The sequence below is a fragment of the Lichenostomus cassidix genome, chromosome 1 (genome assembly GCF_008360975.1).
Source record: "Lichenostomus cassidix isolate B80296 chromosome 1, HeHo_3.0, whole genome shotgun sequence".
NCBI classification, from domain to species: Eukaryota; Metazoa; Chordata; class Aves; order Passeriformes; family Meliphagidae; genus Lichenostomus; species Lichenostomus cassidix.
The window spans coordinates 110,094,907-110,119,323 of record NC_139479.1 but is presented as its reverse complement, the minus strand read 5'-3'; the positions used below and the strand labels follow the sequence as shown (position 1 = coordinate 110,119,323).

At 44.6% G+C, this 24,417-nt stretch overlaps 1 protein-coding gene across 11 annotated transcripts in view; it reads left to right on the top strand.

Moving 5' to 3' along the window:
* Nucleotides 1-24,417, top strand: part of GJA8 (gap junction protein alpha 8) — a 74,439-nt gene that overhangs the window by 34,532 nt on the left and 15,490 nt on the right. For 4 of the 11 annotated variants that reach the window (XM_085075845.1, XM_085075869.1, XM_085075874.1 and 1 more), the window contains 3 exons: nt 9,167-9,512; nt 9,990-10,083; nt 23,271-23,415. The gene's annotated coding sequence lies outside the window, so the exon portion shown is untranslated. Of the gene's footprint in view, nt 1-8,434; nt 8,572-9,166; nt 9,513-9,989; nt 10,084-10,263; nt 10,366-16,403; nt 16,584-23,270; nt 23,416-24,417 lie in introns of those variants that run through there. The other 7 variants (XM_085075914.1, XM_085075895.1, XM_085075884.1 and 4 more) reach the window with 6 other exon arrangements.

Genomic DNA, 24,417 nt, shown 5'->3' with positions numbered 1-24,417 from the left:
GGTTCTTTGTGATGGGTGTTGGCTGGATTTTGAAGCCTTCTGTAAAGTAAATCACAGCAAATGGAGGGGGCAGGAGGACACTGCTGGCCCAAGCAGATTAGAAGGGTGATTTTATACTAGAAGACCAAATATCCATGTGTGTGCAGGAGCTCACAAGCCCAGCAGAGCTGTGAGGCAGGGAAGGTGCCTTACAGGGAGCTTCCCTTTCCAAAGTGTGCCATGAGCACTGAGAGAGAAGCATGCAGCCCTGCTCCTTCATGCTGTGTAAAGGCAAATCCTCTCACAGGGATGCACCAGGCATGTGGTGTCCAGAGCATTTATTAGGGCAAGGCTTGGAAAAGATTTGCACCCAGTTTTGTTTTGTGGGAGGGTGAAGGATTTGGTCAATTGAAATCTTCTTAATTGTTTTTTCTGGACACCTGGGTTTCCTGGTAAAACCCTGTCTGATTTCTACCAGCCCCCCCTGTCCTGAGAGGTGAGGGGCTGCAGAGGAAACAGGTGTATGCATGAGTCACCTGCAGCCACAAAGGCAAGGAAGTGGTGCCTTGGCTTCTCCCCACAGCCATGCAGGGAGCCCTGCTGGCTCTCCAGGTGGCCACAAGCTCATGTTTAAAGCTACAAGGAGTGGGGAGGAGGCTAGGGAATTCTCTGGGGACTGAAGTCCTGCCCATGCCCTAATGTAGAGCTTTCCCCACTTAGCTTCCCATTTAATTTAATTTAAATTCTCTTTTGGTGCTCATACATAGTATGATGCCCTGCTCCATACAAATCCAGGCACTGCATTCTCACTGAGTCCTTTGCATGCTGGAGCTTTTTGTTTCTAGTGCTAAATGGAAGCAAAGATGAAGTATGACCACAGGACACGTATTAAAAAAAAGGTGAAAACCATCCCCAAAATTGCTGCCTGGACTGAAATGTTTCATTTGTGGGTTGGTGTTTTTCATCTCTCTGATTTGATGATTGACAGATGATGTCAAAAAGGACTTGCACTGTGCAAAGACCCCTGTATGAGCTTGTGCAGAAACCTGGGGATAAAATCTGACCAGTAAGTGATGTCAGATAGGATTGTGTTTGCTTGCTGATGTTTACTGTTTTCCTTAAAATGGTGGAAAAGGAAGAGATATTTAAACTTGATTGAAACAAATTGAAGTAGCTATAAATTCTTTGGTGTTGCTCTGAATCTTGCAGTTCTGTTTGGCTTGTTGGTGGGAAATGTGAAATTTATTTTCCTTAAAAACTACCCCTTACACTCAACTGGGATATGAAAAAATAGCTATCAAAATAATAAGCAATTTTTTCCTGTTTGGGGGTGATGGGTTTTGTCTTTCTGTGTGTGAGATGCAGAGATGCCTAGGCAATGCACATTAGAAGGATAGATGGTTTTTGCATGTGACAGCCATGTGATATAGCATAGGGGCTTCCTGTAGTTATCCTATGTCTGTTGAAGGAGAGCAGTAAATTGGTTCTTTCAGCCCAAGAGGAGCCCAAGACTGATTTTTCTGACAATGCTGTCAGTATTTAGGAGTGTTGTCACCAAACCAGAGACAGCACAGGATGTGGCCACTGAAAGAGCACTTCAGAAAACGAGTGGCAGTGGTTAAAAGCCACGCAAGATTACCCACAAGAAGCAGAGAATAGGGAAATGGGAATCCTTGATGTTGTCTGCTATTCCCACACTCTTTCCCCACTTTCCTCTCAGGCCAGATTTGTGAAGAACCATGTTTCTCCCTCAGGGAAAGTAACAATTTAACACAGCAGGGAAGAAAGAGGTTTTGCGATGTGCTGCATGAAATGATGCAGTATCGCTCAACCAACATCTGCTAAAATGGTCCTAAATAGCCTCATCTTCCTGTATCAGCATTTCTAACATCAATAATTTTATTGGTAATAATCAGTAAGGTCTGGGATTTCTTGGAGGAGGATGGATGGCTACATTTGGGGAGAGAATCTGAAGAGCTTTGAAGTATCCTGATAGAAAAATGCTGAGGCAACACCACAATTACTGAGCTGGGAAATCTGCACTGATTTGCAGTTCCCAAATTGTTTGGAAATATGAGAAATGCTGCCTTGAGATTAGCTGCTGATGCCTTAATGCCATCAGATTCCTAAAAGCTGGAGAACTCCTGAAGTACCACAATCTAGGGTGAATCTAAACCTGCCTTAAATGTTTCTCCTGGAGCTCCTGTGGCTGCCCATGCTGGTCACGTGAGGTGCTTTCCCTACCACTCCCTGCTTTTTGAGAGAAGTTCTCCCATTTCCATCTGGTAGGTCTGAACAAATTCAAGCCAATCTTCCAGTCAAATTCTAGCCAATCCAGATGATACAACTTTCCTTCCACCTGAGCATTCCTTTCCATTTTTCTTCCTCTGCTCAGAACTCTGATCATTCTTGCATTAAAAGAAGGATACTTTGATAAACCACTTCATATCGTTAAAAAGAATTATCCTCCACCCTGAAAAGTGGACCCGTGTGAAAACTCCAGCACAGGAATGACAAGAAATTATCTTTCAGCTACCAAAGGGATGTGAAATTGTAGCCTGCAGCTGTGTAAGCAAATAGACCAGCCTTAGAAGAATCCATGCAGAGGTCAGTGGTGATCTGTGGACTGATATGTGGCCTGCTTTGTGCAGGCAATCTGCTCTGAGCTGCATGGCAACTCACATTTCGTTTCCAAGAATGACAAAGCTGTGAGATGGTTCAGCTGTGAAAAAAAGGAGAAGATGGAGGTGAAGAAACTTAACGTGATGCCAACATTAATATTGTCTGGCCTTGGTAATGGTCAGAAATCTCCAAAGATGGAAGTTTCTGGGCTTCTGCTTCCCTTAGTCTTCTGCTGTTACCTCCTGTCCAAGTGGCTGGAAGAACTGGTGTCAAAAAGGAGGGCTGGTCTCAGCTGATAAAATTCAAGAAGTTCAAGCCTCCTTATGTCCCTTCCCACCTGAATTATGCTATGATTATAAATTGTTGGGAGCAGATGGTCTACAGCAGGTTGAGGTCAATGTAGTAGTTTTTATACAAGTAAATCATATCAGTGTACAGAATTTCTTCAGCATTTAAATGAAAGTAGTAAAAGGAGAAATTATTTCTGTTATTAAAAAAAAACAACCTCAGATCAAACTGTTAAGGGGGCCAAGTGGCCTTGGTTTGAGAAGGAAGTTTTGTTACAGATCATGAATAAGTAAAAAGAAGGAAATTTATGAAGTAGTTTGCTAGTCTTAACACAGAAAAAAAAAAAAAGGGACATATCCCAAAGTGTATTGTAGCACAGATATTGTTTAAAATATATGGTAGTGACCTGGATAGGGACAAGAACATGACTAAATTCCTAACTAATACAAATATATCTCCCTACCTATGTTTGTATCTGCTAAGTGATGTTATACATGGGCATAAAGGTCTCATGGCATCAGTTGCATTCCTAATTTATGGGGTTAAATTGCTCATGGAAGAGGTCTCTTCTATGTTTTAAAACACATTTTATTTACTTTTCTAGGTGCAGATCTGTCAGAGTGGCTTTTTTGGTTTTGGTTACTTGTGTTTTTTCCTGGTTAGAAAGAAATGTATCAACTTTTTCTTTCACGGCCAGCTTTTCTCAGTGAGAAGGAGTTTTGAAAAACGGATACAGGCATTCTGGATTTGTTTGCTTTCCCTGGAACATTGTTCTGTGATTGAGGCTCCTTTGGCAGAGGATACTTTGTCCCCAGGTTTCACAAAGACTATTCTTGCCTCTGAGTTCCCATTCCATTTAGGGAACAATTATTGAAGTGCTTCATAGATTGACATCTTTCTTTTCATGTGCCAGGGGATTTCTGAGGCAGTCCCGAAGAGCCATCTCTCCTGGTCTGAGACACCATGGCACAAGTCCTGTGGGAGTTGTAGCCTGGACTCATGTGGTGGAGTAATCTGAAATGGCCAGGAGATGAAGCAGTGAAACCCCTGGGATATGAGCTGCTGCACTGGCAGAGGAAGTGTAATGATCTTTAAGTACTCCAGGCTCCTAGGTAACCTTAGCTCCTCACAGGAAAGGTTGTAGGAAGCATTCTTGTGAGCAGCTCCATGACAAGAGAGGCACAATTGCCCAAACATGGAGGTGTTTTTTATTTTTTATTGCTGGAGGTGAAAAGACAATGTCTTAATATTGGTGACAGACTGCTTTGCTCATCTTGAGAACAAATGGTATGGCACAGCTTATGTCCATTTGGCTTTCCTCTCCCTCCCCTCCTCCCTCAGAGCCCAGGCAGGGTGCTTTTGTCCATGCTGTCTTGTGGGAGCTGTTATTCATCAAGCCAGCCTCCTGAATCATCCTGGGAGAGCGTCACTGGCCTGTGAATAAATTGTCAGGGAACATGATGGCTGCTCAACAGTACTGATGGTGGTGGGATCATATTGGAACCTGTGCCTTGGTCCTGTTTGTGAGTTTTAGATGGACCTTCACTGTCTGAGGGCAAGCTAGGTTTGGAAGAGGAAATTCACAAAGCAAACAATGAAATTATGACCAAGCCACTGAGCTCAGGGAGAGAGGAGCTGTCCCTTAAATTGCAATCTCTGCATTTTTTGGATTGCTTTTTTGTAGTGGAGAAGGTGATGGATTCCTCAACGCCTGGCTGTTCAAATGAGTGGATAAGGACATAATCAACACCTTTGCTAAACTGATAATCTGATGGAGTAGCTACCTTGTGTAGCTCTGGACTGATGTGCAGGGCAGTGCTGGAGTAGGGTTGGTTTTTGCAGAACCAGGTGGCTCCAGCCTTTTGTGTCTGTGGTGCCTCCATGGGCAGAGGGAGCCAAGCTCTGGGCCTCAGATTCCCAATCTGTGCATGGCTTGCTCTGTGCCAGGCACTGAGTACAAGCTGGCAGAGAGGCAATCAGTCCTGAGATAACATGTCCATCATCTTTGAAAAACAGGATTTGTGCACTAATGTTGCTTTTTGTAGAAGGGAAGCCATCAGCTATTAAACATCTAAGTTTAGCTTGGTTGTCCACTTGTCACAGATTGGAGGAGGAGAATCTTGGCTGATTCCTGACTGCTTTTCAACTTTGGAAAGGTGAAAAAATCGCAGAAAAAATGAAACTGGAGCATGAAAGCCTGCAGAAAAAGTTGGTGCAGTCACACTCTTACTAAACTCTGTGTTCTTACACAGACACATGAAGCAATCTCGCAGAGCATTTCTAGATAGTGGAATAAATATCTGGTGTCTGAAGAGAGCATGTGTTGTGTCTGAAGATCCACTGTGCTCTTTCCTTTGGGGTGTCTTTGAAGTGAATTAATGTGTTTGTCCAGTCAGTACCTGAGGGACTTCCATTTTTTAATTTTCTCTTAAGGGTAGGTGAAAATAAAGACCATTCATATATATATATATAAGGTGGTTACAGATGAGATTTTTTTGCAAATGAAGAACAAACCTCCAAAAAATATAAAATCAGGAGCCAGCTGTATGGCTCTGAGGACAGCCAGAAATATTTTGGCTGGCTGAAAACCTGGTTCTTGGTCACTGTTTGTCTTATACTCAGCCAAATCAGAAATGTTCAAGTACTGAAGCGTGTTGCTTTTTAATGCACCGAGAATTACCAAGAAACCAAAGATTTTCTTTATTCCTGCCTGGAGCTACCAGGAAGCTGTGCAACTGTCTGTCAGTTCACTTGGTAGGGACTTGTGTTGGCTTGTTGGTCGGCTGTAGGCACCTGGCAGTGACGTGTAACACCCTACAGTTGTTTGGTCTGTTGAACAAGGAGGAGATGCCCTCACCTACTGACATCATTGTGGTAGCTAGTGCAGGCTGAAACCCATCCTGCAAAAAATAATCCTGCAAAAACCTGGCAAAAAAACCTGCTCAGGAGAAGGGATGAGGACATTGGTGGTGAGCCTGTTCTCTGTGCTGTGCCACACCAGCTACAGAACCCAACCTGGCTTGTTTAAACCAAGGTCTGGTAGGAAGAGCCATCTCAGCAGCTACTGCAGCTCAAGGAAAAATCCAAGAATTTTTAGCAGGCAGAGGTGTTTTCTTTCTACACCTCCTTGACCTCTCCAGAACCTGAGCACAGCTCAGTAGAAATGCTGGACTGGGGGTGTGCTGCATGGCATTGGTGTGCCTTAGGACCTCAGAGATCCCAGAGAAAGCTTCTTGGTTTGAATGCATTCCCTTGGCTATCAGACACAACCATCTCTGGTTCCCAGAGACCCCTCTCCTCAGCTCAGTGATAAAAGCACTTTTTAACACCAAAGCTGCTGTGTTCCCACGCTGTTGCTGTCATGAGGGAGGCAGCTCTGAAACAATAGCAGAGGAATAAAGAATGGCCTTGCTAATCGATATCCTGCCTAGACGCTGAGTCAGGTGGCAGCTCAGGCCTCTTGAAAATTCCTACATTGTTCCTGATTTTTCATTTGACTGGGGTAAATTTTTATCTTTAAGGAAAGAAAACACACGGGGCCAACTGTCTCTGCCTGCTCCACCATTCCCTTCCCACACCACCCCCACTCTGTTTTGCTGTCTTTGTCCTGTGGTAGTCTCCAGCAGTGAGGGACAGAGATATGATTTGCTAGTTTGGACTTGGAGCAGAGTGTGATGTGCTGTGGCCAGGACAAGGTGACTGTGGTGTGAGCAGGGCACCCTAAGTCACACACACCTGCAGGGCTTTAGAGAATGCAGTCTTTCACACTTGCATCTCCACGTGGGCTCATATTTATGTGTTGGGTCTTAAAATGGTCAGAAGGCAAGACAGGGATGCAAGCACAGGTTTCCAGGAAATTTCTCCATAGACGAACGTTTGGAGCCCTGGCAGGATGCTAAGACAGTCTGTGTGTGAACAGACATTTGGAAAATTGACAAAAGTGATATTTGCTTAAACAAACTGCAAGGTCCAGTAGCTCAAGCTCTTGAATCCACCTCAGCTGCACCAAAAACATTTTCCAGTAGGAGAAGTGGGACAGGGAGGCTTTTTGAAACCTCTAAATCTCACAGGGCCTTGCAGGAGCCTTTTTGGGGGTTTCATCCAGCTCCTGCCATCCCTGAGCATCACTCCAGAGCTCCTCTCACCAGCCTGGACCGGGGCAGGGCGGGGAACTGTGGCTCTGCTTCGCCTGCACCAAAGGCGTTGAAGGAGAAAGTTCAGAGACCTTCAGGATTTTCCTCAGGGCTGAGGGGTCCCTAGGAAATCTTTGTGGCTCTTTGGCCCTGCTTGCTTCCCACAGAAAGGCCTCAGCAGAGGAGGAGAGTGTGGTCCTGGCTGTGCCGCCGGGCAGGAACTCTTGGAGCTGCAAAGGGAACTGGTAAGGGTTACATCTGTGTGTGTAGATATGAGATAAGAGCTGACCTACCCTTCACCCCAAACTGAACTCTCTGAAGCTCAAACAAGGTAAGCAAGTGCTTGAGAAAATGCTGGGGGGAAGCCTGCCAGACTGGCGAACTTGCTGCTCCTGTCTGGGGCTGGGAGCAAACCCTGAGCCACTGTCCATGGGGTAATTGCCATGGTGAGGTCCATGAGGAGCTTGCTTGGCTCTTGACTAAAATGCTTGAGGACTGATGGCACAGAGGGATCAGGAGCTGAGGGTGCCTGTCAGGAACCAGAGAGAGGCATGGGGGTGGAGGGAGAAACAGAAATTACAGACAATGGAGAAATCTTTTCAAATTAAGTTGAAACAGCATCTGTAAGATATTTGAGCAGGGCCTTTCCAGCACGTAGTCTCTGATTGTTGCTCACAGATATCCCTACAGCAACACAAATTACTGTCACAGCCTCTTCCTCCTGTGCAAGTATAAACAGCCCAACATCCACATCTAAGTGTGTGACAGAGTTCCCTTATAGGAAATCTGTTTCTTCTGGGAAAGAAACATCTCCCCTTAGTGATATCCCTGAGTGTTTAAGTCTCCTGGGAGCCTCAGATGTGTTTTGCCCAGCACAGGAAGTGGTGCCTGCCAACACAAGCATGGCATGGCATGGGGAGGGCTGGCCTGGCCCAACACCAGGCTCTCACCCCAAACCCTACGTGCCTGCTGTCCCGAGAGCAAGCAGGAGGATCTGCCTGTGCTGCTACTGCCTGGGAGGTGCTCTGGTGAGATGTGTTTCTGTATTGGATCTCAGGGAGTAGGGAGACACTCTTTTTGCCCCTGTTGTCTATGTGAAAACTAGGAAACAGAAAGCATGGATATCTTAGGAGGTGTTTTCCAGCAAGCATACACCAAGAAAAAGTGACTCACTTTACTCTCTTTATGAATGAAAAGTCAGGGTGCCAGAGGGTCACACAGCTGGGCTGGTTTAGCACTCAGTGCAGCTCAACCTTGCACAGATGAGGACTTCCCTGGAGAAGAAATTAACATTTCAGACATGGGTTTCTGTGCTGAGGTTGCTCATAAGAACTTCATTGGCACCAGCTGGGGAAGGGAGCAGCTGAGCCCACCACACTTGGTCCATGGGAATATAAGGGAGTCCTTTAACTCAGTGCAGTGGTTGTAGGGGTTTGCTGTGTGTCAGAGCCTGCTGGTAGTGCTGTGGTAAGTTGTTTGCTCTCCAGAATAGTGTTACTTGAGCCACTGGGTCTCAGCTGTGGTAGCCCAAGCAGTGGGGGCATCCTTGGTATGTGTGTGGGTCTAGATTACTGAATTTCAGGTTGTTTTGAAACACTGATCAGTCTGTGGCCACTTAGGCTGTCTCTGCTGTTGCCATTTGGAGTCAATGGTCACCAGGGCAAGGATGGATCCAGGCTGTTTTTGCTCTAACAGCTTATATTGCCCTGTGATATGGTTAAGCCTCCTCTTCTTGTGTGGGACTCAGCTCAGGCAGTGTGTGGATGCAGAAAAGAAATAAATTTCTTATGAGCTTCTTCACCTTCCCCTGAAAAATCTGGTGGAAAAAGACTTGAGTCCTAATCAAGCTGTTAGTCACAGCAGGTTTCCCAGGCCTTGGGGCTTGCCTGAGCAGGGGGCTAATCTCTGTGGGGTGTATGCCAGGAATGCTGCTGGGGGCTCTGCTGCAGGCATGTGTGAGTGCTTGCCTGGGAAAGCAGTCACTCCAGGCAGCAGATCTTTCCTCTCTGGGAGGGAACAGTGGGCTGGCATGAAACAACCAACAAAGGTACACATCCATCAGCGTGTTTGAGCAGCAAAAAATCTCTTAAATGCTCACCGGGGAATCCATGGGAGTTTCATAAGAAAACGTTTGTTCCCTGCAGGGCTGGTGCTGTGATGGCTTCCAGTGGAAGATGGGCTGGCTGGATGGAGAGGCTGAAAGGAGGAGAGGAGGAGAGGCCTCCTTCCAAGGCAGCAGCTGTGAGAAGGAGCCTGGGCTGCTCAGTGTCAGCACACACGTGGCTCGTGGGGAAGCGTGAGCCCAGCTTCAGTCCTTGTCAGTGGCACCTCGTTGACTTTTAGCGCTTCCTTATCGTGTCTGCGCTCACCTCGTGGCACTGATAAAATGCCATGGCCGGGGTGATGTGCTGGGCAGCCCTGCAGAGAACCTCACACAGCATGGCAGGCTGAACGGCCAGCGAGCAGCCTGGGGCTCCAGGACACTGCAAGGTAACAAAGGAATGCTCCTAACCTGGGTGAGGTGAGGGTGGGATGATCTCCAAGTGGAGGTGGGGCTGGCACGGCAGCATGTGAGTTTTGGTTCACAAGAGGGGTTTGCAAAAGTTGGGCTTGCTGTGACTTTTCCATACCCAGCAGAGCTGGAAATGTAAGCCATGTGAAGTGATTGCAGGATGTTAGCTCTCAGAGCTATAAACAATAGAGTTGGGAAGGAATGCCCAGGGTTATTTTTTTGTTGTTGGTTTGTTTTTGGGGTTTTTTTGTCTTTTTTTTTTTCTCTTCCTCAGTAATAACATATTTCTTTCTCTTGGGTTACTAAGCACCTAAGGAGTTCTGGTACAAACCTTAATTACCACTAAAAAGTGTATTATTTTCCAACATGTTACTGCTACCTTACCTCTAGGGTAGGCCTACTTGTGGGCCCACAGCAATTATTAAAGGTGGTTTTAATTTTTTTTTTTTTTACAGGCAAGCAACTTGCAGTGATACACTTGGGAGAGTCCTCTTGATGGGTTTGAACTGAGGGGCCCTGAATAGAAAACCCCAAGCATCTACTGAGCAGGTATGTAATTTCTGAAACCTGTAATTGCTGCCAAATTGGTGTACAGTCTCTTGCCACTATAGAAGAAAAATGAAACCTGACTGGCTGGAAAGAAGAATTTTCCTTCTGAGTGTGAAATTTAGATGTGTAAGAATGCTTTGTTTTTCTTTTCCTATTTTTTTTTTAATTTCATTTTTAAAGGATCTTAAACTTAGTGTCCTTCCTGAATTGGAGAGAAAGTCCATGATGCCAGACTTGCTTGCTGAAGAAAAACTTCTAAAGTTTTTTACCATAGAACCTGGGGTGAAAGTCCTTCACTTTTTTTCATGGTTGAAGACTTGATTCCACCTTTACTGGTCCAAATATTCTAAATAATTAGAAGTGAAACAAGGGACTTCTCTAGAGGAAGGAATTATCATTCACAACAACAACTTGCAGTGAAATCAATGAAAGGTTTCAATTTGACTTGCTGTTCTACTTTTACATCTTATTCAGAAAATAGGCTTATGCAGCTCTTGGCATCTTTTTTTCTTCTTAGGCTACAGCTCTACTCTGTATTATGTTATTCATTGCATGTTCTTATCCCAGATCTCTTATATAGCACTACTCTTGCAATCATGCCTGTAATCACTTCCACATGCTGCAAACTTGCAGAATGGAACAAACTCCTTCCATATTCCCTGTATTCACATGAGCTTTGCCAAGTTCTTACTCTCCAATACTTGCTGGGATACCTCAAAGTCTACTTTCAAAATCATAGTCCCAAAGCTCTTCTCACAGGAATATCCAGTGTTGCCCCAGTCACCTTTAGGAGTCTCTTTTCCCACTAACTTTGATTTTTTTCTGTGCTTTTGAACTGTTCTCCTCTTCTGCTTTCTTTCGTTTCTGTCCAACATCTTGAATTAGCTTCACTTTATTTCGGAACCTCACCATTTTTCCAGTCTTCCACAATCCCCTGCCAACATCTGGAAGTCTGTGTGGGAATCCTGGGCCTTTTCCCAAGACCACCACTCTTCTTCACCCCCAACACTTCTGCTCTTCTCCCTGACAGTGACATTCAGATTCCCACACCTTTTACTGTATCTAAACTGTCTTGCATATGAACCTGTAAAATCTTACGAATTTTTCCTCTAAACCCTGACTTTTTGCCTATACTGTCTAATTGAAAAGCTCCTTTATGGCTCTTTTCCAAGCCTTCAAAATTTATTGTACTGCACTTCAACATTTTTTGGTTTTTTTGGTTTGTTTTGGCTGTGTTCATACTAGGCAAGAAAGGGAACACAACACCTTGAAGACAGTGAATAACTAATTCCCCTTGTCATGCATACTGATGGTCTGCCCACCTAGGAATTAGGCCAGGGAATACTAAAAGGTGCTTGTGTACCAGTTTGCCATTTGGCACCCACTGTTAGTCCTTTGAGAGCAGAATTTAGATTCCCGGTGCTGCTGATGCCACCTCACCATGGAAGTCTCTGGTATCTGTCAGTAATGCCCTCAAAGTCTGGATTTTGTAACAGCCTGAGGAACTTGGTATCCAATTCTTGCTTCAGTCTGCTGGGATCCATAGGCTGGGATCTTCTGCCTCTCCCTCTGTCAGGGCTGGATCTCATACAGGTTTTTCTTTGAAATTTTAAGGATCTTCCACTTCAGGTTTGAGTGAATTTCATTCTAGAATGTGCTCCAGCCTGAAGGGCAGAGCTGTTTGTCCAAGACACTTGAGGTTAAATGGAGAAAGCATTGAACTTGATTTTTCTTTATTTTTTTCCCCCCTATATTCTAGTGAAATGTCCTAATTAGTGACCTACTGGGCCATATCACCACCAGCCTGACTTACTATAATTTTATCCTTTTTTTTTTTTTTGCCCCCTGGAGTCTTTTTTGACAAAATCCCCCTGCACTTTGTATGTAGACCAGGAAAGACAGCAAGGTGGTGAGTCCCATTTTCAGATGGATACACATGCTACAGATTGGTGTGAGATATCCATGTCCCTATGAAGTCATGCCCTTGGCCACTGGTTTTCCATGGATATCCCCTGTGGCATCCCCTAAGGGTGCTGGCATTTGCTGCTGCTCCTCTGAGGCACCACCTCCACTCTTTGTGCAGCAGTGAGGGGATGTGAGCTGCCAGCTGAGCTACTCCTGTTTGCTGCTGACCTAGTGAAACTGTTCACCATGCCAGCAAGAAAGGAAGAGGAGGAGAAGAAAAAGGGGAATGGATAAAATAAAAGGCAGAGCATGAAGTTAATGAAAGTGGGGGAATACTTCTGTATTGTAATGTTACCAGACTTGAGTTTCTTCAGCTCCTGCTGTGTTTTGCTAAAAATGAGTCTAGTTAACAGCAGCAGATGTGAATGCAACAACTGTACAACTGTCAGGGGAATGAGAGAAGCTATGAGAAATCCATGAATTAAGTAGATTCTCTTGCTTTCTTTGTGTGGAGGTCCTAGAAGTGGCAGTTCTCAAAGTGTGGCCTACTGACTGCTCATGTCAAGTGATTGGGATGTTGTGGAAGGCGAGAGAAGGGTGCAGCAAGCAAAATGAACGATATGTTTTCAGCCAGGAAAAGGAGAGCATTTGGGGAATGGGTTACTCGAGCTGCTGAAGGATGATGGGGTAGCTGGGAGGGAAGATGTAGCTCAGAAGTAGACACTAATGTTGCAGAAATGGGGATGGGAATTCATGCAGCTAAGAATAAATGCCTTTATGGAAAGGATGCTGGTGGTTATTTGGTAACCAGAAGCTTAAATGATCAAAGAGTTTAGTAAGACTGTCTGACTTTGCTTTGCCCCTCCAAAAATATATCATGGCTGTGGAAGGTCACCTCCCCTCCGTTTTTAGATGTTAATTACCCCCTTCAGTATAGGTGACCTATCAGATTGCATGGGCTGGGTAAACACTGGGATATATGATAGCACATTTGCTGAGCTGCAGGATCTAAAGGTAAGGTTGATATCTGGAATGCCAAGATACTTGTGAGGGGAGGCAGGATTCCTTCTCTCTTCAGCTGCTGGCCCTCCAAATGGAAGGAGAAGGCATTTCAAATTCCTTGCAGGCTCCAGGCTATAAACAGGCTCTTCCTGTATGAAACAATAAGGATCTAACAGTAATCAGGAGATGCCTGCTTTGCTGAACAGGTCTAATACTACTGGGATATGCTTTTATGAGGAGGATGAAGCCTATCATTTGGGGGAACAGAAGTGCCCTGTGATACTGGTGTAGATCATCCAATAAGATGGTGTTGAAGGCAGAGTTATGGGGTAAAGAAGAAATGGAAGTCCCATCAAGATGAAGCAGACAGAGACAGAAAGGGGAAGGAGTCAAAACAAAAAGAAAGCAGGAAAGAGGAAAAAAAATAATTAGGCAAAGGTGGGAGAACTATTAGCATTGTTTTGTACAATGGAGAAGTGCCTCAGCCATTGAATACACTCCATAAGCACTGTATTTTTTCAGCACACAGGGTTAAGGGCCTCTGTGGGGGCAAGTACACAAATAATGGGTCCCCAAGCCCTGCTGCTCTCTGCGAATTCAATGAGGGCAGAATTTATCACCTACATAACTATCCTGAATTCATCTGGGGGGAGGTGCTGTGGCTCTACCATGGTCTGGCTCCTCTGTATCAGATTTCTGAGTAAGCCTGTATTCCCAAAAGTAAGTGAAGGTTGATATGAGCAAGGGAATGCATTTGGTATTTTACTTTGTGGATCACAGGGCGAGAGCCACATGCAGTAGTCATGGATGCTGTGTTTATCCTCACTCCTCTTGCTAGTTTGAACACAGTGGTACTGCACCTTGAATCTCTGAAGTTGCCCTTGGCATGTAGGCTCTTTGTATTAAAAATCTCCATGGCTCTGTCACCACAGGCCACAGCTATTCCTTGGGGTGCAGAGTATGCAGAGTGTTGGTGCTTTGGAATTTCTTGTAAAACATCACTCTGTATTGCCTGGCCCTAGTCAGGGGACTGAAGCGAAGGTTACCAAAACGCAAACCACTTGGATGATGCAGGAACAGAAGTGTCCCTCATAGCTAAAAGGAAACCTTCTAGGAGGTAGGTTGTTCTCACATTCATCAGCTGTGACAGTGGGAGGAAATGCCTGTCCAAGTAGGACCTGTTTCACCTGCACCCTTTGTTTACACTGAACACAGTCATTTCATACCTTCTTGGACAGTGATCCTGCAGTAAAATGTGAAAGTTCAGATATTCCTGTAGGTACAGACTATGTGACTCTATCCCAGATGGGAAATCTGCATGGTAAGATACCAGATCCATGAGCCCTTCTTCTCCCTGGGATGAAATTCCTTTTTTCATTGTGAATCTTACCAGCCAAGGGTGTTGCCTCACCTTATTCATTAGCCAGCCAGTGTTGGTGTAATTAGGGGTTAAGCAGTTAATATTAAAAAAAAAATCCCTTGGAAGTCAAGGAATCCATATATTTGCTTATTTGTAATTTGTATACTGCCCCTGAGGCAACTAGGCATGGGAATGCAATTCCATATTTGTGTATTTAACAACTGAAAAGATGTGCGAAGAGGTTTGAGTTTACAACAATATAAAGAAAAGCTTTGACTGTCTAACCTCCTGTTTCACCTTCCCTGCATCTTCCTGGTGCCTAGTCCTGTGGAAATCTTGTATTTCAGTGTGCATTGAGACTGGCTCTTCTGACACAGGATGGAGCTAGGAGTGTGCTTAAGCTTACTTTTGTCCCAGCCAGAGAGGGGAAGACTTTCTTCATTAGGGGCTTGCTTGTGGAAGGCTCTACAGAAACATTTATCAAATGTGGCTTTACTTAAAGCTCTGACTATCAAATTACATGACTGAGCCAGGGATAGGTGGTGCTGCTACAGTGTTCCCAGAGATGTTTGTTGTTGGTGTTTTTTGCAGTGCAGATGTTAGAACTTTACCGGAAACCCATCAGTCCTCCAGGTGGGTGGAGATGTGTAGTTGTACAGGGGAATAAACATTGCAAAGTTGGTCATTTGTGGCTGAATACTATTGAGCAAGACTGCAAAATAGTAACTGATCAGTAGGAATGACTCAAAAATCAGTGAGCTGCAGAAAACCCCAATCACAAACCAAAAAAAAACATTACTGCAATAGCCTGGATGACTCAGAAAGATGGGGCCAAGCATAACATGAGCTGCTGTAAGTCACATGTCCAACAATAAGGAACACGCACTGCACTTATCAGCTGGCAAGTTTGTCTTGGGAAGCAGTGAAGGGAAGGAGTGGGGGCTGGTGCAGCTCACTGGCTGACTACAAAAATTCCAGGAGGATGCTGTAGCTGAGGGAGCTCACGCAGCTTTCAGTAAATCAACTCAAACAGAATGGCTGTAGGAAGGGCTGATGTGTGTCTGTGTGTCATTTAGCACTAACATGGTCACTTCCCACGGACTCTGTTTAGTGCTTTTGTTGGTGATTCCTGGATGGGAGAGGTTTCAGGGACAATGCCTGAGGGTGTTAAAGAATTTGAACTGTGCCTTCCAGTAAAAAAGGTCAAAAAGCTAGAGAGAAAAGGGACTGTTGAAAGTTAACTTTTTTGGTGTCAAGATAATATGTACAAGGAAAACAAACTATGGTCTAGGAGACTGAGGGGCACTAAATCCAAATACAGGAATATGAAACTGGGTAAAACCCCCAAAATTATATGAAGAAAAGCACTATTTTTTAACATATTCTGTAATTAACCACTAGAAAAACTCAGTGAGGGTTTTGGAGGATCCTTCCCAGGAGGCTTTTAAGCTGTGGCTGGCTTCTTGTCAGAAAGTGGACCCTTGTAGAGATGGGAAGGATTTCTGCCAAGTTTTCTGACACAAGTTTTCGAAGATGTGGGTCTGGGTGATCATGCCAATTCTTTCTGGCATTACAGTCAGATGTTAACTCACACCTGTTGGCACCTCTGGGCTTGAGAATTGGGACCTCAGGGAGAGAGCAAAAGGCAGCCCCTCAGCCTAGGCATTTCACCTTTTCACCCTGTCCTGTGCAAACAGTCACCAGTGCTTGGTTCACCTTTTCATTGAATTATGTTGCAGTGATAGCCCAAAGTAAATGAAGCTTCATTAGTGTTCACGGAGGTGGTCAGTGATGGGAGGTACCAACTGTCTTTTATCAATATTGTTTTAATTCTCCTCTGGCCAAATCAAGGCACTCCCTTTACATACCATCATCTGTGGCTTTTGCCATCCATTTCAAACTTTAAACCTTGTTACTCTCTTGTATTTCTGAGCCAAACAAGAATGAGTTTTTCCCTCTGCTACCTCAATGAATGTTTTAATTTTCATTTGTGGAAAACTATGTTCCCATGATGCCAGGAGTTTTGCTTAATTTCTTACCTTAGTCCCCACAGACTTAAACTTTGTCAGAGGCCAAGCTGTGCTTGTGGAAGACTCAGAGGTGCAATGTACCGTGAGAAATGTCTGAGAGCAGGAGAAGGATGGGTGGTGATGCAGGTGGAGGTTGGGGGAGCATCAAGAGATGCTCCATCCAGCAGAGGCTCTAAGCCTTTGCACACAGCCAGCACAGCCAGGTACTTGCTGTAACAGCAACAGAACTTCCTGGGAAACACAATGGCCTCTCCTGAGCCAGCCCTACTCCAAGGCACTGCAGGAAAACCAGGCAGGGCAGTGTGTCCCTGTGGGCAGCAGGGCTGGCTGGGTGGGGCGTGCAAGGATCTGTGGATGTGACTGCTGAGGCTGTGTGGGGTGGGAAGCTTTTCCTCCTGTGACTTCACCTGGATTGTGTGCCAACCTCGGCACACAATGTTATCACAGTGAGCCAGCACATGGTGAGGCTGGCTGTGCTCACACAGTGAGCCCCAGGAGACTTTCTCCAGTCCTTACAGCTTTTGGCCCTGATGGCTCCTGCCAGAAATATGCCCCATTCCATGGGTTTGTTTCCAGTGGTACCAGAACTTCCTCTGCTCATGGATGACCTGTGCCACTGAGGTGGAAATCCAGTTGTGAGGAGTAAAAGTCAGGACTTGAAGCAGGGACCTCTGCTCTACCCCACACCTCTCTGGCAATCTGGGCTGCTCTTGGCTATTTCCTTATCTAGGGCTTACTGCTGTGTAAAACGGCTGAGTTAATGAGTCATTAAGAACACTCAGTCCCTGCATGGTCCCTGCATGGGGACTTTGCTGCCCAGATGGAATTCATTCCCAAGAAGCCCATTCCCCTTTCTGTAGCAAACACACAGCTGTTGAAACCTCTTGGAAAAATACATGCAGTCCTTCAGGGCTCAGACCCAGCCTGTGGCAGTGGTTTCCATGGGTCAGGGATGTGTGGTCTGCCTACAACCATCTTTACTTTTGCCACTCTTAAATATCTTGCCTAAAAGGGAGAGTTGGGGCTGGATCATCAGAATCTCTTGGCAGTTTCACAGATCTCCTTTCATGGCAGTCTACAGAAGTTCTATCTTCTCTCCAAGGGACACATTGCAGATTAAATGCTGCCTCTAGAAGTCCCAGCCTGAGCCTGCCCTCTTCCCTGCACTAAGAGAAAGTCTACATTGTTTATTTTGTTCTGTTGTTCCATGAATAAGACCTTTCTGCCCAGGCAAGCTCAGGCATCCTTTCCTTAAACAAAGAACCTTTCCTTGATTCTTTGGCAGACTTTGGTTTTCCCAGAACAGATGTTTCTAAGACATCCATGTTTTCCATGCTTTGGCATTCAAAGAGTGCAACAGCACTGGACTAGTTTGCAGAAAAATGAGGTGGTTCCAGTCTTTGATATTTGAGTTTCATGAGTGACTGGTCTTTGGCATTGGGGAAACCTGTTCATGCAAGTGTATATCTCCAGCTAAATTAAAATCTACTTGTGGGACAGTCACATGGGTTTTGACAGGCATGACCATGTAAGCACCAAATAGCACCTAAGAGAATTTGCAGGAGTCTGGGGTTTTTTGGGAGGGTCTCTGAAGTGTGTGATTGGTGGGTGGTTGTTCAGAAATCTTTGTAGGTTCACTGCCAGCTCTCCAGGATTGGTGTTTGTGCTTCAGTGGAGTTGAAATGATGCAGTTCCAAACAGGAGGTTGCTGGCACCCTCATGCTGGGCAAGAATTCTCAGGATGATGCAGCACATCACTGGTAATGTTGCTTTCTGGGTTACCTCACAAATAATGAATTATTTTTGGGAGGTGGATGAGAGATGAGCAGATTTGAGCCCTTAAAATTATATACCAGCAGGCCATGTGTAGGTCTGCAGTCTCATGTGATCACTATAAGAAGAGAAGAGACTTTTGGGGGATACCTTCTCATCCACTTCATTGAAGCTGGCTGGTAGTCATTAAAGTAAACTGGCTTTTGAACCAGAAAATAAACACTCCTTTACTAATTTGATGAATTAAAGGTCATAGGGAACCCATATTAGGGCGCTTTTGACAGCAGAAGGCTTTCATGATAATTGGAGGATAAACCAGGCAGGACTGAGGTGTATCCACCTTGCTTCCACGTGCCAACCCTGAGAGGTGCAGCGTGCTGCAGGAGGAGTTCACATGCAGCTCCTCAGCTGCCCTGAGCTCAGAGTCCTCCAGGGAGTCTCTGCCTCCTGGGACAAAGTTCTCCGTGGCAGAGCTACAGCTGCTCTCCCTGTAGAAGTGCAGGAACTGACCTTTCCTTCCTGTGCTAAAGCAAACCCTGTCTGTGTTTGTCCAACCCACTGAGCCATCAGTGGGCTCTAGATCAGCTGTCCCTTTTTCCATGATTCACCCCTCTCCAGGACTTGGTGACTTTTGTAAAATGTTTGATGTTTTCTTCCAGTTGTTGACTAAAAATATCCTGACGTCAAGTACCCTTCAAGATCTTGATACAAACATGCCATAAAAAACCCCAATCACTTCTAGTTCTCAATTGTGTTTTGGAACCAGTCTGATAGGTCATTTATAGTCTGTTTGATGACTGCTATCTTATTTTTATGCCAAACAAGTTCTTTAATCATAGTGCTGTTTGATGGAAGGGAAACTACCTTCCAGGATCTCAAGTATGTTGTACCAGCTTTGTTATATTTTACAATGCTATGTGCAGTTTCCTCAGAGAAAAGCAGGAACACAGTTCAGTGGGGGTGAATTTTCTATAAACCCATGTTGGTTACCCCTAGTTGTATTTCCCTCCTTTTATTCCCTGTTTTCTTTGTTAGCCATTTCATTATTTAGTTCAAGTCTGAGATCCTATCACAGGTCTGTAGTTACCTGTGAGTAATTATGAGATAATTATAAAAGAATTATGCCCTTCTACACAGTCTTTACAAAATGCCAGGCTATAGGATTTCTTCTCTTCCAGGACTTATCCATTGCACCAAGAAGTACAGAAAATCAACATAATTAGAGGAATTGTGTGCAGCTTATAAAAAAAAAAAACAAACAACAAACAAACCCCAAAACCAAAGGAAGTTAGAAAGTTTCAGTGCAAGGTACCTAGTCTTACTGATTTTAAATGTCTGATTTGAGTAGGTGGTATTTAACTCCTCTGAGATAATACAAGAATAGACAAGTCATCAATAAAGTCTTCATCAATTACTTTTTCTCTCAGCAGTAGCATAGGAATATTTATTGATTTCTTTTTGTTGTCTGCATTGTTATTGAATAATCTAAGTTTTCCATCTGATAACAGATCAATACCATGAGTAGAACTCATTTTTGTCTTAATTTACTTTTTAAAAAAATACCTGTCAGGTTTTTTTTTCCCTTTTCACCTCCATCATATTTTTTGTAATTCCTGTGTTCTAATTTATATTCAGGTCCTCTTTTACTATTTTTTACATGTGTGTTGCTTACTTTATTTACTTTAGGCACTCTCATTTCAATTCTAAATCAGGCTGTGTTTTTTCAGTTGCATTATTCTTTCTTTACTGGGGAGTTGGGTATTTTTGGTACCCCCATAAACTATTTTTTTAACAGTTCTCATTGATTATTTATATTTTTGTATTTAAATACTTTCTTCGTGTTGATTTAACTCAGAAATCTACTCAGGGCTGGGAAACAGGATTTTTTTTAAAGCAACATACCTTTCAAAGCATTGCATTTCCAGTTTGGACCTTCTTCTACTTCCATATAAGAGTGAGCTGGGGATCAGTGAACCTGCGACCAGCCTCTCATTTCTGCCATCACTTTACCCATTCAGATAAAGGAAAAACAGGTTTTCTTCATTTTGGATTTCATTTTGCAAGATGAGGAAGCTGTTAAGAACATTTAAAAATCCCCAAGGCTGTTTTTGAGTCAGCAACATCACCATGTGTTAAACTTAAATTAAGCAATAATTTAAGTTCATTTTTTCCTTTGGTGAGTGCTTGAGTCACCAGTGCTTCCATGTTCCAGTGTTGCTTGGTTGTCCATTGTAGACCCAAATTACCAATCCAGTTTCTGGAGCAGTGACTCACAAATATTGAATACTGCTAACTAGGAAATTATGATTCAAAGTCACAAACAGGCAGCAGGTATTTTTATTTTTGCCCCACTTGTGCCCTCTCACTCTTTCTTAGGGCTGTACCTATTTTGTCTTACAAACCATCCCAGCATCTTTTCCAGTGTCTTACAGCTGTAGTCCCCTGGGCAGGCAAAGCCTTGATGAATATAAACTGGAATGGAATGCCACAATTGTATGCAGCTAAACAGGATGTATTGGAATGGATTTGACTTCTATATTGTGTTTCTGTAAAGCAGGGCACACTTTTGAAAGGCAAAGTCAGGGCTGCAGCTGCATAAATTCAGCAGTGCTCAGGGGGAGTAGAAACCCACCAAACCTGCTGCCCCCTGGGCCAAAGCAGGCGGGCAAACAGAAATATTAGAGCTCATGTCCTTACTTCAGAGCTTTGGGGACTGGAGAGACACAGGCCATTAAAATACATGCTTGTATTTTGCTGAGGAACTACCTGTAATGACAGCTGTGTTCACTGTGATGGTGTTTATCAATCAGACAGGAATGGAGCCTCATGGCTCAGGGCATGGGGGAGAGTATTCAACACTTGCTGTGCCAAGCTGGGATTCAGAGGTTTGCCACAAAAGTAGCTGCTGAAAATTCTGCCAGAATTCACACAGAACAGGACTCCCCAAGAATCTTAATACTTCTTTTAAAAGGATTCTGATATGCTTTAAACCGTGTTCCTCCTAAGAATATATATTCACTGAGCAGTAACAGGACTGCAAGGGATTGAAGTTTGCTGGAAATAATGAAGGAAAAACTCTCCAGGCCTCTCCAAACTGGAGAGTCTCTTTGGCTCTCCCACCTATGTTTTCTGGCAGGTCTGTACATAGATAATCCTTGACTCCCTTCATCTGGCTATTAATTACTTTGAAGCCAAATTGTCTCAGGAAATGCTGAACACCTCTGGATGAATAATGTATCTATGGAGAGGTTGTCTTCTTGTTCAGGAAAAGAGAATGACTGGCTCAACAGCTTCCAAGTTCAATAACCTCCTTTACTTCTTAATAAATTGCTGAGGCATGAGAGGCTTCCGTTCCTTGCTGGCATCTTTTACACTGTGCCCAAAGAAACAATCATATCAGGCTCAGGAAGACTGAAAGGGCAGGGAAACAGGAACTGTCCCCACAGCTGTCCTCCCCAGAGGGGCTGGGAACACGCTCTGCTGTGGGAAATGGGAAGCTGAGGTCAGCCAAAGTGCACAGCAGGTATGCACATCTCTTGGGATGGGAAGAAGAGATAATGGCCTGCTTTGCCATCCCCATCCCTGCCCTGTCCTGCAGTGAGCTCTCCTGGGCCACCTTTGCACCTTGCATGCAGAGTGCACCTCCACCGTGTCATTGCATGGTGTGGAAATGAAGGCAGGGAGATAAAGGTGGAGAGTGGGTGGTGACAACACTCCTGAGAGCCCTGAGCCTACCACTCAGCAAGGCAGGCCTTGGTGCTGTGAGAAGAGCCCAGAAGAAATGAGAAAGGAGAAGGGAATGAGCTCCCATTAAAAACTGGAAGGCAAAAACCCTCATGGAGAGTGAGGTAACATGGGATGCTTCCAGACATACAGACTTGTTCCCATCTTTCAGAAGCTTTGTCCCTTCCAGCTCCTTGTGCCTGGGAATGTTAAGAGATTGTACAAAAAGTCTTGATAAAACAAACATATGGAGATCCCCTCAAGAGGCTGGGAGATATTATTAGCTCCTCTTTTACTGGCAGGCCTGGAGCAATTAATTATTACCAGAAGTATTATCAGGTACTTGTCACTGCTTTCCCTGGATCCACTTCACATAGCCCGATTGGCTGTAAGCAACATGTTCCCTGACTGGCCTGATACCTCCCAACTCCTGACAGTCCTGTTACTCTGAGGAGGATCTCAGCACTGGTGGAAAGGCCATAACCTCAAATATATGCTGAGGGAAATAGGAGTCCATGAACCACTTAAGTGTGCACCATGCTTGTATTTTCATATCTTCTCAGTGATGTGCTCCACCTCTGTGACCAGGGGGAAAGTTTTAGGGAGGAGGCAGAAAAAGGACTGGTAAGAGGAGGTTCTGTGGAGACCTAGGAAAGGCATTTAGTATATGATAGCCCCATAATGCATGTTTTACACTTTGCTTACAAGCTCTGGGCCCTGTTCCAGTGCTGCTCTTCAGAAAGAGCATCTGCAATGGCATGAGAGCTTAGAATTTATAACCAACACCCTCTTGTAAAGGTCTGTGCTTCTAGAAATAGTCTGGTCAGGTTTTAAGTGAAATGCAGTGAAAACCTGAAGGGATTTTAATGCTGATCCATGAAATCATGTGTCTAAAGGAGTACTATTCTCTCCCTGGCCCTGGTGCTGCTGCTGCAGCAGCACAACACCTACCTTTGACACATGAGAGTTCATCTTCTTTGCCTTATGTGTTCTTTGTACTTTTAGTGAAGTTTTTATTATTAGCCATGTTATTATTAAAGTAAAATCATGTGGGTCAGCTCATTTACCTGTGAAATATTTGCTGGAAAAGGGATAGAACTTCGGGTGAAAATACAGATTTTACCAGTAACAAAAGTGTTTTCTCGACAAAGTTTACACTGAGTCTATAGATAAAATTACAGACATCTGACAAGTGATGTCAGTTTAACTCCACCTATTCAACCACTGTAAAAGTACTGTAAAAACCAGTATTCCCAATAGGTATTACAGCATCACCACAACTTTCCTGCATTCGCTGTGCCTTAGTTTTGTATCTGCAGAAATGAGTGGAGAGGGAGGTTGGGTGTAGCCGGGAGAAGGCACAGCGTGTCCGTGACGCTGTTTCTCACCCACAGCATCCCTCGGAGGCGCGGTGCTGCCGGCGCATGGATGAGAACACACCGCCCGCTAGTGGCTCGGGCTGCGGGAAACACGGGCTGCTCCTGCTGCTGCTCCTCCTGCTGCTCCAGCAGCTGCACCGGGACAAGGTGTGTGGACAAGGTGCGTGGCCATCCTTCCTCCCGCCCTCGGAGAAAATCAGCATCTCTGGGAAGTGAGAGCAAATTGGTTGAAATGGGGTTATGGGCAGCAAACTCCTCTAAATATGCAGCATGTTCAGGGCCATCACTGGGGGCAAAGAACACATTCATGACTCCTTTGAATGTTCCCTGAGGATAGCTCTCCTGGCTGGACAGTGTGGAGATACCTGGGGTGAGCAATGGGAAGCAGTGCAGCACATGTGTGCTTCAGCCTGCCCCAGCTAATTAGCCCCATTCCAGAGGAGATAATGAACTCCAGAGGAATTCCTTGTTGACATAGCCAAGCTGCTCCCAGGCCTGAGCTGATGTCTCCCCAGGTCAGCACTGCACTGGGTGGTGTAGACAATCCACAGTGTCCACACACAGTTTTCAGAACTGGAGGAAAGATACTATTTCCTTTTTTTTCAACTGAAAATATTTCTCTGAGATTTCTCTAGGTCTTTGGCCCTACACAAAACCACAGAGCCAAAGACCTTAGAAAGGTTTCTTCTCCCCCTGCTTGTTTTTCTGCTTCTGAAGTAAGATCATCCTTAACAGATGTTTGTTTACCTCTTCATAAAAACCTCCTGTGATTCTATAGCCTCCCCAAGCAGTGTGCTGCCGTGCTTTGCTATTCTTATCATTGCAAAGTGTTTTTCTAATGTTTAGCTATATCATTTTTATTGCAAATTAAGCTGATTATTTCCTCTGCTACTTTTGGTGAATGTAGGGGACAACTGTTTAGTCTCTCCACCCATTATAACAAATGTTTATGTGCTGGAGGACTGTGCTGTTATCATGCCTCCCCTCCTGTTCTTTTCCTAGAGAAAACAAACTCAATTATTTTATCCATTCCTTATAAGTCATGGGTTTTTTTCACCTCTTATCATTTTGTTGTTCTTTTTTGGACTCTCTCCAACTTGTCTACATCTCCTGTAAAATGCAGTGCCTGGGAGTGGACACGCTGTTCCTGCTGGGAGCTCAG